This window comes from Dermacentor variabilis, unplaced genomic scaffold, assembly GCF_050947875.1.
Source record: "Dermacentor variabilis isolate Ectoservices unplaced genomic scaffold, ASM5094787v1 scaffold_12, whole genome shotgun sequence".
NCBI lineage: Eukaryota > Metazoa > Arthropoda > Arachnida > Ixodida > Ixodidae > Dermacentor > Dermacentor variabilis.
The window spans coordinates 39,600,641-39,616,911 of record NW_027460280.1 but is presented as its reverse complement, the minus strand read 5'-3'; the positions used below and the strand labels follow the sequence as shown (position 1 = coordinate 39,616,911).

The following is a 16,271-nucleotide window of genomic DNA, read 5'->3' as shown; positions in this document are numbered from 1 at the left end:
CCTTTTTTACAGATGAAGCTAGTTGCTCTAGGTTGTGGTTGTGCAGCAGCGACAGTGCGCGCTCCTTAACTTCAGCGGGCTTCAGATCTATTGCTCTGAAATTGTTTTCTATTGCATCTCGCGCTTTTTTGCAGAAAATATTCTCTGGCACTACAACAAAAAAGCCTTCCTTATCAGAGGTCAAAATATGAAGGTTTCTACTCACAGCATAATCTACACAATTGTTTACAGTCTTATTTTTCGAGCGCCTCGCTCCTGATCGTCCCAGCGCTTCCACACACTCTGCTATGAAGCGTGGTCTTTCTTCGTCGGTCCCCCGGTGGGTGACTGTCCTAGCCATAGTGACCTTCTCCGCCGGGGTGAAGCTTGGCTCGAGGGCGAATTTCGGGCCGAGACCAAGGGTTCACTATGGCTAGGACAGGTCACTATGGGAAGGTCACTATGGCTAGGACAGTCACCCACCGGGGGACCGACGAAGAAAGACCACGCTTCATAGCAGAGTGTGTGGAAGCGCTGGGACGATCAGGAGCGAGGCGCTCGAAAAATAAGACTGTAAACAATTGTGTAGATTATGCTGTGAGTAGAAACCTTCATATTTTGACCTCTGATAAGGAAGGCTTTTTTGTTGTAGTGCCAGAGAATATTTTCTGCAAAAAAGCGCGAGATGCAATAGAAAACAATTTCAGAGCAATAGATCTGAAGCCCGCTGAAGTTAAGGAGCGCGCACTGTCGCTGCTGCACAACCACAACCTAGAGCAACTAGCTTCATCTGTAAAAAAGGCTAAAAATCTTAATTTGGACATATTCTTCGCAGCAAAGACCCACAAACCGGACATTCCATTTCGAGCAATAGTTACGGAAAAGGATACTTGGCAGCGGGTGGTCTCAGGATACTTACAAAGGCATTTGCAATCATTGGTGATCAGAGATCCTTTTGTGGTGAAAAACTCGGATGATCTTATCAGCTTCCTCATTCAATCTAATCCTGGTAATTGTAATATTTTCAGCATCGATGTTCAAGACCTGTACTATAACATTCCACATGACGAACTAATGATAAGCGTTAAACTTTGTATCACCGAGGACAATGACGAGCTTAAATTTTCTAGCAGCTGTGGTGTATCTGTCAGCAGTTTTCTCGAGATTCTCTCTTTTTATTTAGCTTCAACCGTCGTTGAATGGAAAGGAAATTTATACCGACAAAAATCTGGCATTTGCATTGGCTCCAAGGTTGCACCGGTACTAACTAACATTTTCCTAGGTAGCGTAGACAGAAATATAGAAAGTAACCTAGATGACCGAACATTGAAAGTGTTAAGATATGTTGATGATTTTCTCATCTTTGTGAAGAGTACTAATCTCCAACAAATGATTCATAATGTACTTCAAATATTCCACAAATGTGGCTCAGGACTAGTTTTCACACATGAAGTGCCGGATAAGAACGAATTACAATTTTTAGATACGAGGCTCAACTTAACTGATACGCATGTGTGCTGGATGTATTGCCCAAGGTCAGAAAAACCAATTTTAAATTTTCACTCCGCACATTCCAAGGTTGTAAAAAACGGCATTGCGTTTTCGGTTTTATTTTCCGCACTTTCGAAATCGTGTTTTCACAAGACGTCTAAGAGTTTCTTAACACAACTGGAGCGTTTGAGAGCGGCAGGTTTTCGAGAGGATGCTATCCGCATGACAGTACAGAAACTGGTTAAACGTGTGAAATTAGGAGCCCCCTCAAGAATAAATAATCCAGAGCCTGCTGACAAGAAGAAAAAACTGGTTGTAATTCCATATGTGCATAAACTATCCCATAATCTCAGGAATGTAGCAGGCAGATTTGATATAAAGGTTGTTTTTTCTGCCCCTAACAAGTTGATCAAAATTTGTGGTAAGATCGATAGGAAATTGGCCCAGGCTGCCTCCACTCATGCTGGGAAAGGCTGTACTGTTAAGCATTTGTCCCCGTTTGTGCGCTGTAGAATGGGAGTTGTGTACGAACTTCCATTTTCCTGCGGTCACGCATATATCGGTCAAACAGGTCGTTGCCTTAATATTAGATTGTCTGAACATAGGCGCTCACTAACGGGTAATGCCTACTCGCATGTCGCGCGGCATTGCTCTGAGCATGGGTGCACTCCAATATATAAAGACACTACAATACTTTTCACGCACAAAAATCAGATTACGAGGGAGATTATTGAGGCCTTCTATATCAGAAAAAAAGGGTCGCGCTGTGTAAGCATGCCATCGATAAATTTGCATGATAGTGAATTTGAATTTTTAAGCAGCTCCATAACGTAGTATTAGATTAAATAGTTTCGCGTGTTTTTTGTTTTTTGCCTGCGCACTGATATGACGCCATGGATGGGAGAGCACGTGGCTATGGGTTGTGTACTTAAATGTATGTATGCCTTCGAATAAAGTTAGTTGTGAGTTCAGCGCTGTCCTGTGTGTTCCTGCCTTCTGTCGTCGTTTTTTCGCGCTGCCCCTTCAAGATGTTGAACCAGTACCAACTCGCCCAAATGTCGATCCTTCTACAGTATGCGTCACGATATGGTCGTCATAAAAACAAAAAAGAAAGTAAGTCCTTATACGACAAAGCGTAAGTACATACGTCCATACTGAAGAAGGCAAACTGCACCAGATTTTCACGACGCATGGAGACTACGCGAAGCAATGAGACTGGTCGTGTCATGGCAACGCTCCGCTAGCCCGCTGGGTGCGAAAGCGGCGAACAACGGCAGACATCAGGAAATTGCATGGGACGTGGGAACCGCGGAGTGAGGCAGACACTGGCGCGAAGTTGGCACGCTGTCACTGACGTCACGCTGCTGTAGGAACGCGCTCTGCTATCTTTTTCTTCGTTGTGAGATGCAGGCTCCCCACGGTGGCCCCCAGTGCGCGGCGCCAGCAGCTTGCGCCTAAATCTGTTACGGGACCGAATGCTCGCCCACTTCGTTCACTCTTGCGCGCGCCGAAATCTAGAGCCGCTTTGACGCGCTCCTTTCGTCTCCGACGTGCGCGGCGCATTTGTAATCTTAATGTCCTCCACCATTGCAGCACGCGTGGCGCCACCAGGACGCAAAAAAGGAAGATCTTTCGTGAAGCCGTTCTGACAATCTTTCTCCACACCGCGCCGCATTCAAATAAGACCGACGAGCATGCAGATAACGGTGACGCAGTATTCAAATAAGGCAGGCGATTCAGGCAACTCCGTTCGCATGGCTCGGCCGCCTTAGCGAAAACACTCTCGCCCACAATCAGACGCATCCTCGGCGCCGTCTCGAAGGTGAGAGCGGCTTATTCTCCTGCGAGTTGACCTACATTTGCCGCGACTGCCGTCGGCGTGCACCCTATATAGAGATTGCCCGTCGAGGCGGGGATGAAAAAAATGACTCGCACGAGTCGAAGAGCGCCGTGTACGTGCACAAGAACAAACGTGCGTTGATGGCGGCAAACGCACGCCAAAAAAGGATGCCGTTGCATTGGCACAAAAACCATTCTTCAACTACTAGAACTTCTGCGCACGCACTTAGCAAAAAAAAAAAAAAAAACGCAGACAGGACGCACCATTGAGAGCTCTGTCTGATCGCGCACAGCTGATCAGTGCAGCACTAGGTACATGAGTGCGCAGAAATCATCGCACTGGGGAAAACGACATTCCGCGTATATGCGCTGCAACGAACGAGCATCAGCAGCAGCAGTGTGCGTGTACGGATGGTACTGGAAAGGACCTTCGTGTACTCGCGCGCCCTAGAAAAGCTGACACGGACGGCATTTTTGCTCCGGCGAGCCGTGCCCCTCCGTCGACATACGCACTGGGTAACCGCGCCATCGCCCAAGATTCTGTGCACCGGACTGAAGAGGGGAGAGCCGTTCCCCACTTAGAGACGAGGTATACGCATATGCGCGTGGCTCTTAGCTTCCCGCCAGTGGAGCCTGTCCGCCCTAGCTCGCTCTCGGACGTTGCGCACTGGAAACGGCAACGCCACTCTGTTCTCACAGGAGCGCCATGCAGCGCTCGACGCTAATGCCCAGAAAGCTTTTCCTCGTACCCGGAAACCCACAAAAGAAGACCGGCTGGCGTCGCATCAGCTGCGAGCGTTCTCGTTAGAACGGCTATGCTTTCTGGTTTTACACTTCCGCGTTCCGTCTGCCTGCGAGGCCGTTCTCAGTCTGCGGCCTTCTGTGCTATTACTTTTCCTCACTTCGCCAACTCACGGGTGGGGTCAAGCGCAGGGCTTGTCGTTTCGTTCGTTCGCTTACTATCCGCGCGATTTTACTCTTTTAAGCCGTTTTTTCTTTTCTTTTGGGGATTTCATTATTTGTCTCTGTGGCTGTGCGCACGACAGCTTTTTGCTTCGCGAACGTTCCAGTAAAGAGGCTAGAGTCCGTTTCCTGGAACGCAGTGATGACTCCTGAAGCCAGGCATAAAATATGCGCTAGGCAAGAATCGATCACTGACTTAGGATTTAAAAAAAAGAGAAAGAGAGAGAGAGATAGAAGTTGATTCCCAGGAGTGTGCGCTCTGGCGATGAAGGTCCAAAGCATGGTGACGCGAGTCCCGCTCCTGGTGACAGGGAACGTATACCAAAATTGGCTTTAGTATTGAGGTCAAGTTCAAATTTGTTGTTTTTATTTTTCAATAAGAGTTCGGCCAACTCAGTGCTGAGCAAGAAATCACCGCTATTTTAAAGGCAGTAAAAGAAAACTGCCTGGCGGAGGCCATTCGTAGAAATAGGGCGCATAAATGCAATAACGCTTGCATTACAGGCACCTTCATACAATATCCACGAGGCACTTCGGGTAAAAGGCTGCCGCTCAGGAACTCTTATTTTGTCTGGTCCACCACACCCTCTTTTGCTTCTTTTTCTTTGGGGCACACGTTTAGGAAAGACAGGTCGGTGAGTGCCTGGCGATGGACCTGCGGTACCACATTGCCAGCGCGTGCGCGCCTCTTGAAGCAGTAGCGTGACTGCATCTTTCCTTCAGGGCACATTTCTTACAAACAGATGGGTAGTGGCAGCATTAGTGAAATAAGACGACCAAGGAAATATAAAAACGACGACCAAGATGACGTTCATATGTTCAAGGAACTGCAAGTAAAATAAAATAGACAGAATTAAATAATGAACATATTATAAACATTTACGTGATATTTACCAGTGTAATAAATTACGGAAGCAAGCCAGAAAATGCTTCATTTACGACATTTGATGTGTGTAGTACAATGGAAGTTTATATTCGATGAATTTTTCTTCAGTGCAACTGCAGAGGGCGCGACTTTGGGTTAGTCGGTTGTGCTTGAAATCAGGGATACAAGCAGGACTCGATGGGAACCAAAGGTCAGTGGGACGCCTCACACTGGGCGCTCACGGGAAGACTACAAATAAAGCTGCGCAGGGTGATATGGGATGGACTAGTTTTGAAGTGAGGGAAGCTCGCAGTATAATTGATCATGAATAACGACTCAGGAATATGGAAGAAAGTAAATGGGCTGGGAGAGTGTTGAGGTATCTGCACAGGAAAAACATTGATTCACAGTGGAGGAAAAGAACGAAGAAGCTTACCACCAAGTATGCGACCTTTAGGATGAGCAATACAGCAGCAAAGAACGTCAAACGGAAAGTCAGAGAGGCTGAAATAATCTCATGGGTGGCGGCAATGGAAAAGAAACCTGCCATGAGTAACTACTTGAGAGGAAAATGCGAAATTAGGAAGGAAACAATTTATAATAAATCAAGGGAAAGCTCATTACTTTTCGAAGCGAGATCGGGGCGCCTTGGAACACGCACATATAAAGCGAGATATAAGAAGGAAGAAGAAGCATGTGCTTGCTGCGGTAAAGATAGGGAAACGACGGAGCATGTTTCATTATAATGTGAAGACGTCTGCCCAGCGCTCGATTTAGGCACCACTGGCCTCCTTGAAGCCCTTGGGTTCAGCGAGAGCAGGGGAAAAGTAAACATGTCCACAATAGAGATTAGTAAGGGGCTATTGGAAGATTGGTGGAAGAAAAGTAGGGAAACGACAAAAAAAACGGAGACGCACAAAAGCAAAGTTCGCAATAGAGTGTCAGGAAATTTGATTGCGGGAGTTCATAGTGTTTTCTTTTTTCTTGTTTTAACCTAGGTAGGACATTAGGCAGTATAATAGCAAGAGCTTAGTGGCGCAACCCACTGCCCCGTTCCAAAATGGACGCTCATAACATCCATCCATCCATACGGTTCATCGTTGCAGGCATGGGAAACAGTGCATCAATCGTGTACAGAGACAAGGACGAGAAAGTGGGCGTTGAAGTAGATTTCTCACAGGTTTGGACGTTTGCGAAAGAGGCTCAAGGCCCCTGCAGCAGTGCGATTGGGTAGTGCTCAGTAGGTGCCTTTGTCGTGAGGTCGCTTTTAAGCACGATAGACCGGGGGGTGCCCCAACGCATGGCTGATTGAGCACGCATACAACGTGCGAAGCAAGAGCGGAAGTGCGATGATCAGTTGATTGCAAAAATTGCGGGTGCCCACGTGACTTTGTAAAATGTACTTTGCTCAGGCGCTTTAACGACTCTTAAGCGCGCTTGGTGCTTGAAGCAAATAACTTTTGAAAAGAGCAGACGAATCAGCACGTCATCAACAAAAAAAAAAAGAAAGAAAGAAATCGCGTATCTCAGCCATGCTTAGAACGTGTAATAATGTGAGTGATTAGGCTGCGCCATGGTGATGCGGTAACAAGGGCACATTCCTAAGCCTACCTTCTCTAATTTCTTTCTTTCTTTCTTTCTTTCTTGTTATTGTCGGAGTTTGGTCACCTCACGTCATGTGGGAAATCGCTTGTAGTTAAAGTCATTTTTTGTACGACGTAGTAAGAAAAGGCATTTATTATTCACAGGTCGTATCATCTCTTTCTAGCCTCTCTAACTTTATTGCGTTCTTTCCCATGTCTTTTCTATTAATGTTCATGATTCAGTACGCTACAACATGCTTTGCGATCAGAGCATGAAACTCTGGCATCGAACAGGGCGTTTCATTGTGATACTGCACGAAGAGAGAAAGAATTCAGAGCTAGTATGTGGCCCCTTACGACGGAATGACTATGGTTAACGTGAAAGGACGTCCTTGCTGGTACTTGCAACAATTGCATCTCTCGAATTGTCGGTGACAGTATAGAAAGCACGACGAACGGTGAGAGAGAGAGAGAGAGAGAGAGAGAGAGAGAGGAGGAGGAGGAGGAGGAGGAGGAGGAAAAGCAGTGAGGTCAATCATGCCAGCGTCCGGTTTGATACCCTACACTGGGGCTAAGGGAAAGGGAGAATAGAAAGAGGGACAGCTAGTGATCACTGAGTGCACGCAGGAGGATGCACAGTAGGACTTTGAACGGCATGTTAGGTCGGTGCACTTGAAGTACTGCACTAGTGCACCAATCGCTTTTTGCACTTGTGACGTGTGTGGCCATAGTCCGACCTGGCGAAGCGCAAGTGTCGATTAGTCTCTTTTAGGTCGGTGAGGCGTGTACCCGTTTGTCTCAAGTATTCAGAAACGATACAGCGAGCGACGCTGTTTCCCTAGATGGGTTTCACTATGTAGATGCCTCGCGTACACAGAAACAACTGCAATAATCAGATTTACAAAATTTTAAATGTTCCTGAATTCTCTTCAAGCACTTCTAACCCTCTAGCAGCTCCACGGGTGCGATTGGAGATGGTTGTTCGGCGCTTTCGTTCGGTTAACGGCGCGCGAGATCGGCCTACTCCGCGCCGACGTCGCCAGCCGCGGGCGCAGCCACGTTTTTGGTGACGTCAAAATGAAATGACGACGTGCTCCTGTCAATCATCGTGCAACCGAGCACGCTCTGCTAGGCGCCGAACCCGACGGGAGTTGGGACGTTTGGAGCAATCATACGCTCGTTACGAAGCCGGCTTCGCATGGCGCGTCTGGGGCATTGAATTGGATCCAACCGGCGGCTTCGGCTTTGGAATGGCACGTTTGCATCCAATCCATAGTTTAATTCGAGAAAATGGCGCTTGCGTTGGGAACTTCGGTTGCTGCGCTGGCGTTGCTTGACGAGGAAGAAGAGCGAGTGGAGCTGCGAAGCGCGTTTGAAGAAATGGCAGAAAGCGAATTCCCGCGTCGCTTTTGTTTCTTGAAACAAATGGTGCGTTTATTGTACAGCGAAATCGACCCCTTGACCGGGTGCCAGCGAGCCACTGGAATGTTGTTGCTGCCTCTTGAAAAGTGCGCCACTGTTCCCTTCGTTTCTTTTTCTAGTTTTTTTTCTCGCTGTGCGCGACACCACCTAGGGACGACGCAGAGAAATTAATAGTGATAAATTGTAGTAGTCACACCTACTACTATTTGAAAACGTGTTTCAGCTTGAGAAGAAAAAAAAATCATTTTTCGATAAAGATTTCATTCATTTGGAAGACGAGAAACATTTCGTTTTGTAGTATACTGTCCGCAAGCAGACGACAAACGAAGGAAGTAAACTTCCGGGGAGTTCACGGCTTTCCGATTAGCTGCCCTCTCCGCCCCGTTCTCAGCAATATTGCATAGTGCCGCTTTGTGACGTTGCAGCAACCGAACAGAACGCGTATCGAACAAAAAACTCCGATCGTGCCCCATGTGACCATTTTCCTGGTGACTATGCACATTCCCTTATGGTATTAACACCATATACAGGGTACACATCCTTGCAAACAGCGTCTTATGGTGAACAGTTTTTCTTTCCCGTTTGAAAGGTAGTGTTCTTTGAGTTCAACAGTATAAACTCGCAAATAATAAATGGCAGGCCCACCCTACAGAGTATACTTGGCTCCCGTCTGCAAAACCTGTGCTCGTAGCCGAATACACATTCGAGTAGTTGCTGCCGTGCTGTATACAACACGGATTGCAACGAGGCGGAGCCCGCTGGAGCGAGTCGCCGGTATAAGCCTGTCCGAGCCGAATGGTCGGCTTCTAGACAGATCAATCAGAGACGGGAAGCGGAAACGCGTCAGCGCTTCTGCTGTTCTAAACAAACATGATGTAGGCGCAAAGCGTGCACACGCAAACGCAGCCTCGGGACCGGAACTACGATCTCGGTCGCGCTCTCGGCTCCCCACCACGAAGGTGAGAGCGCGTTGAAGTTGAAGCGCGCCGCTCGGAATGAACGAGCTCAATGTGTTCCGATCACTGGATCTTTTTTTTTTTTTGAAGGGGCTAGGGGGCTGGGTTGACACGCGACTTAATGTGGGAATAAAATTATATATAAACATGGAGGCCCATTTCGTGCAGATACTGCAACTGCGATTTACGAAATGTATCGTCCATGAGCCATTGGCTGCAGTCATCAGGTTGTTCGCTTCTTAACTTCACATACTTAAGTACATTTTACACCAGTCGAAGATAAAGCGCGCAGCCAGAGGGCTCGAAAGCAGCCACCCGAATGCATACCGTTAGCACAGTCTGTGCTAAGTTGTAGTCTATACAAACGGTTGTTTCACCAGAGCGGTGCACTTGAATTCATACCGTGAACTGTGCATGTTCGGCTGTATCCCGTATAACGCCAGTAGCCTTCCACGCTTACAATCAAGAACCAATTTTCTTTTCGAGATGCGACCACACTCATTGCTAAGTAAGACAAGAGAGAGAGACCGAGCTGCCCGTTATGCGGTCGGCGAGTACCTCATGTTTGCATGCACAATATAGACGATTTAAAAAGGAACAGTCAAATTATGGCATTTTACGTGCCAAAAAAAAAGTTCTGATTATGAGGCGCGCCGTATATTGGGGGACTTCGAATTAATTTCGATCACCTGGGCTTCTTGAACGTGTACCGAGCGTGAAAGAAGCCTGCGAATACACGCAAAGTACCTCGAGCGGCCAGTCGCGCGCTTCTTTCACGCTCGGAAAAACAGCACGTATGGAGGAACAGAAAGCTGTATCGGAAGTATATCATGTTGCTCTACAATTTTCTCATTGACATTTTTAATCTGATTGTAATACTTGAGAAGCTGAATAATTTATAAGACTAGTTATCTAATTAGGTGGTATGCAAAGAATGACCCGGGCATCTCCAAGCGACGGGCAACCTTGTTTTTGTCCAACTACGTAGCATTTGCATATTTTGTAAAGTTTGGCTCGAGTTGCGTGAAACCGCGTGCATAGTCGATTTCATTTTCTATTCACGTGGTGCCACCATCTTGGCCTAAATTTCTCGGAACTTCTAAGAAATTTCTCGGAATTTTGGAAAACATTCTCAGAACACACCCGTCCCATCACGCATTTTTATGCATATAGAAGCGACTATACAGCAACGTGCATTTGGTTAATACAGAACAGCAGCATAAACAGCCCAAGAAGGCGGCACGCTTCGGTAAAGTAGTCCAGACGTATTCGATGGACATAACCACCGGCAACCCGGTAAGCAGCAGACGGCCACCAAGTGATCATGCGCACATCGTTCTGAGGCACTAAACCGCGGAAACGGGAACATAGGCTCCGTTTATTAATTAACTCCTCCATACTGTGCGTCTGCTACGACAATGTCAACAAGGTCAACTGGTTTATATTTTCCCAGATAAGATTAAAAACGCAGCGGCCATTAGAGCCGCTTGATTCGCGGTGCACATGGGAGTAATCAGGCCGATAACGGCTGGTGTTTATCACGATGCTGTGCAGGCGTCGTTGATCGGCTAGTCGTTCGCTGCTCTTAAGAGCTCCGAGCTCTGTATACGTCGCTGGAAAAATGGCGCGCATGGATGGCTCGCTTGATACCGTTCTTGGATTTGCCACGTGTGCAAGTGGCTGTCTAGATGTTTTCCATTGTGACAAGTTTTATCTAGATGCACAGGAGCGATATGTACCGCAGAGTGCGGTTAACTACTCTCTTTTACTCAGGTGAATATCGGTCGTAGTGTCCATTGCTACGAGACGCAAGATAGCAAAGACGGTTTTAAGTCGCAACGGGAAAGAGCAAGGCAAGTTTTCAGTACGGGCACAGTTCAAGCAACAGATGACTGATACTGCTACCCGATAACTATTTACATATTGCCAAATTCAACAAATTTTTTTCCATATGATAGTCATGTTTATCGAGAGAAAAACAACCCAATAAAACAAAAATGTGAGATCAATTGGTGGGTTGAGCCGGGTAAAGCGGGTGCGTGATCACTTACCGATTGTCGTCGTACAAGCAATCTTCAGCAGCGTGACTCTCTGCTGCCAAAAAAGAAAAGAAAGACATAATCAGCCTTGTGTAGAATGATATACAGGGCTAATATTCTGCAATTATGTTCCGTTGCGTTTCGTGATCGCCATCAACTCTGACACATGCTGCCCTTAATTAGAGCCGTTATCCAACCAATCGACCGACGAACCCATCGACCGACCGACTGGGCACAAATTATCAGCGTACACTTTTCAGAGGAGACACTGCAGAGCGACACCACGTCGTTTTTAGTGGTAAAGTATTGCTTAAATTTAAAAAAAATACATTTCACGATAAAACCTTGATTCTTACTGCGGAAAATGAAGCCCAATCTCACATTTGAACATCCCTCCTAAATATCAGCGCCCATTTATCAGCGTGACGTCGCACATTTCACTTCTATATGCAATATAGTCTTTATTTGGGGATAAACAATCGGCTAGACCCGATATGATGCTGTCAAAATCCAGAACGTCCCAGTGAGCCAGTTCACAAACTTTAGGGCAACACTGCTACCTGCGCCTCGTTTTTTCGTCCTTTCTGCCCCCTCCCCTCCCCTGCCTCTCCCCTCCCTTACCAGGGATCCCCTCAACGTAGGAGTGACGTTTCACTATCACAGAAATGTAATTTACTAATACGGGTTTGCGCAATGTTCTCTTGCGCAATTTTGTCTCGGCGATGCACGCGCTATCGCGGAGGCTACGGTTAGGCATGTATTTTCTATTTCACCCCGAGAACAGAACCCTAAGCCCCAGTGCGACGACTCCACAGTGGACAAGTCCGCTATGCGGGCGGCCATACAGTGCACAAGCTAGCGACTCCGATCCTCGAGCGCTGTTATGCAACAATTCCTTTTGCTCGAATACAGTCCATTATTATCATGAACCAAACCAGCGAAATAGATGAAAACACAGGCGCGACGCAGCAAGGGACCATGATGAAGCATGAACTGAATTGAATGGGAATAAAGCGACTGCCTTCCCATTTAAAAGTCTAAACGCCAAGGCATAACCACCTCGTGAAAGCTGCTGCTGCTAAAGGGCATTGTTGACGGTCTGAGGCAATTTGCTTCAGCGCAGACATCCGAGAAACTTCCCGTCAGACATATTTGGCCACTGTTGTTCGTTTCGCATCGCTCCAACCACTTTAGCTGCTGTATGCAGCAAACGCAACAAATATAAAACGTACAGCAATTGTCCCGCATTTTCGTTGACCATTGCTCACCCTGATGTGACTGTTCGGCAATTCGCCATTCGTGTCCACTTTATCGTCGCGAAATACACAACTGAGTTATATCCCTATAATAGTTCCATTATAGCGCAGTGAAAGCAACTGTTTGCATATATGGGTGCAATAGCCAACAAGACAGATGAACGTCTCTGGCAGTTCAATGCAACAATGAAACTGAATAATCCATAAGAGTGTCTGCGTCAGGACAACATGCGCAGAAGAAAGAGAGAGCGCGAAAGAAAGAGCATCGAAATAGCCAGAAGTTGGGGTGCTTGTTCAATCTGATTCTCTCGCAAGCAGAATTTTTGTTGTTGTTGTTGTTGTTGTTTTACTTCTGACTGCACAGCGACAGAAGTATCAATGCTTTTACCGTCCATACTACTCATGAAAAGAAAAAGAAGGAATAAGAAGAAAGATTCTGCGAGAGGGGTAAAAGTGAAAGCTACCACTACCTCAAGGCGGCTGGAAACAGGCCACGAAGGATAGCATGTTGCTTTCTGAATTCGCGCATAGCTTCACGTTGCTATGTACTCTGTATAGAAACCCCGGGTGTTAAAAATGTGACAGGGAGTGCTCTACTATGCCGTGGCTCATAATAATATCACGGTTGTGACACGTAACGCCCCAGAATATAATACACATGCACTATAATTTTCGCAATGAGCATCTTGAAGCATGCGAATGCCAAGGCGCCAACTTCGGCAAAGAAACAATTCAAGTTGCCCGACTTGTGCGAGGAATGAAATTCAATCTTAGAAGTGACACACGAAGCTCCGAAACACGTTATGTTCATGAGAAAGAATGGACGCACAGAGGCAATGGAGGATATGACCCATTTCCTGCCATCGCCCGTGTCGGAAGAAAATGTAGTTCGCAGTCTAAAGAAGTCAGCCTTTTTTGTGCGACTTTGTTTTGTAGTTTTGGCAGCAGCTCGAGCACGCCTCTCCCGCAGCTGAAGATCGAGTGTATTCTTGGCTGGAAGCAGCGTCAACCGACCGTCAAAATGCGCCTCTGAACGAGCTACTGGTTGCCCGCCGTGTTCTGCCGCTGCAAGCACGCGACCACCCCGGCCGCTCAGAAACGCAAATTTTCGCGCACTTGCATGGTGTGTGCGTTTATCGTCCGAAAATAGCGTTCCGTGGTTCGTCCGCTACTTTGGGTGGACTTCGCCCTCGCTTTCGCACTGCTGAAAGCAGGCTCGTGCACTCCCTCAGCTGTATTATCATTATTATTAGTATTATTAATTTGTTTTGATGCGGCAATATTTCTACCAGGTTATTGTCACTCTACAGGCGCATCGCGGATGCTTACACTGTTTATAAACGATGAAACATTTCACGCTGGTTGAAGGATGAAGTCATCGACGTGAAAAGTGACCCATTTCACATGCTTGCTGTCTAATAAGTAAAGACATTTATAGCAAATAGCCCGTTATACCGAAGTAATCAATATTAACTACCTTCCGAGAGAAAAAGAGAAGTTATGAAAAAAAATAACAGTTTTGCCCGAACGACGACACACTGACAGTGATATGCTGATAGCAAGGCGACACCCAAGCTTCTCGGACGGTGTTGTAGCAATAGCAAAGTACTTTGTGAGAAGTTTATAAATAAAATAGAGAGTGCACATTAGCCAGAGTGGATATGAACTTCGGCCCCGCAAAGTAGCAGTCGGCAGTTTTACATCTTAGCTAATTCTCGACGACACAAGCGAGTAGACAAATGGGACCAAGAAACGAAATTCCGTATGCCTCACAAGCACAAAAGAAACCAAACGAGCGTGGTGCACCGGATTCGCCTTGGTTTCGCATTCACCAAGCGTTATAGACATACGATAGGTGGCAGTGATACTAGCACAAACTGTATATACTGTGAAGTGCCAGAAACACTTGATCATATATTTTGCATGTGTCCCGCGTACGCGCAAGAACGACAGGAACTGGTCTCGTCCATTGCAAACGTCGATAAGAGGCTGCTATCAGAGGAGCTTCTTTTAGGTCCTTGGCCTAATGCAAACAGCGCAGCCCTGATAACAAGTGCCGCTATAGCCTTTCTCCAAGCCACTGGGCTGGACGCACGGCTTTAGGGATGCTACAACTCTGAATTTGTATATACGCATCTCTTCCTGATACCATCATCATCATTCATCAGCCCTTTCTCTCCCCGTCCCTTTTCCCCAGAGTAGAGTAGCAGGCCAGAGCAAGTTATAGCTCCAGGCCAACCTCTCTGCCTTTCCGTAAATCTCTCTCTCTCATTCTTCAATTTTGTTTGTCCTTTTCGTAAATGATGTTTATTGCAGCGAATGTAACATTCTATGCGAGCATTACAGTGGCAGAAGGCAATACATATCACTTCAAAAGCTTTAGGAGGAACCGAAAAGCACGACATGTATAAGCAGTACCAGGTAAAGAAAATAGACAGGACTTTGAAGAAAAACTTTCACTTGCGCACGCATACCGTCTGATATTTGATTACATGTGGATTACATGCTCTTTTATATATATTTTTCCCGATTTGACTGCACATTCTAGGGAACAGAGCAATATTGGACTGCAATGCTGAGCCCGTTGTTTCTTCGACAGTACAGTATAGTTAAAAATTAAAATAATTAAATTATGGGGTTTTACGTGCCAAAACCACTTTCAGGTTGTGAGGCACGCCGTAGTGGAGGACTCCGGAAATTTTGACCACTTGGCGTTCTTTAACGTGCACCTAAATCTAAGAACACGGGTGTTTTCGCCCCCATTGAAATGCGGCCGCCGTGGCCGGGATTCGATCCCGTGACCTCGTGCTCAGCAGTCCAACACCATAGCCACTGAGCAACCACGGCGGGTTATACAGTATAGTCGAATGGTTGTTCACCTAAAGCCTGCACGTGTGAGCAAACAGAGTTTCAAGCAGACTTGTTCCCTTTGTTGAATAGTTGTCTGTCGTTGCCGCTCAGCCGGGCCCATCTATGCTATACAGTAGAGGAAAATACTACGCTTGGAGAGCACGGTCACGCCGCTAGCTGCGATGAAGTTGGGTGACGCCACACTCTGCAGCTTGCGTATACAAACCCGCACCGAGGTGAAAAAAACCTTATTTAAACCAGTGATAAGATGCTAAATACAGGATAGGAAAGACGAGAAAGAAATAAGTCGTGTCTCTCCGCTTGACGACACAGGAGTGTAGTTCAGTCATGTTTAGTTAACTACCTACACAGTTTCTACACACTACCTACACTACCTACATAGTTCACTGCCTACACTCCTTTATTCACAACCTACACAGTAAATAAAGTTGTCTTCTACTCTACAGGAGATTGCTTCATGGGAATTTGCGATAACGTTTATTCCAATCGATACCTTGCATAATTGTGCAAGACTTGTTGTGAATAATCTTAGCAATAAGCGCTATGAATTTTATTTGGGTAAATTTTTTGACTGTAAACGTTTTTCAGTGCAGTGCTGTAAAAAACGAAAACTTACCCCATATAAACTCCCTGACATCACACAAGCGCCACTTCCTTCGAAGAAACTCTCATTTTTTCATATTATATTGACCACAAAGGCCTTGCGGGCAGGGACATTAAGTTAGTAGTAGGCGTATTGTAGAGCGCTGGGCAAGGGCAAAATGGAGGAACAGAAATGAAAACAAATTTTGTGCAATCTGAAACCAAGGAAAAAGTCGCTTGTGTTTCTTTCATGAAAGATTCGTAACGCCTTCATGTTTGTCACATTACATTTACCAGCAATTAAAGTAATCAAAAGCTTCACAGAACTGGTTGGAATGCCTTGCTATGGCCCGCCGATCATTTCATTTCATGAAGGCTGGTAGCAGTGTTAACTCAAGGACTACCTAAATTTCGTCTCCACAGGA

General features: G+C 46.4%; 1 protein-coding gene across 1 annotated transcript in view; it reads right to left on the bottom strand.

Moving 5' to 3' along the window:
- LOC142566359 (neuropeptide F receptor-like) overlaps nt 1-16,271 on the bottom strand; it is a 338,465-nt gene that overhangs the window by 41,460 nt on the left and 280,734 nt on the right. Inside the window, exon 4 of the mRNA XM_075677302.1 lies at nt 11,150-11,192. The gene's annotated coding sequence lies outside the window, so the exon portion shown is untranslated. The remainder of the gene's footprint in view (nt 1-11,149; nt 11,193-16,271) is intronic.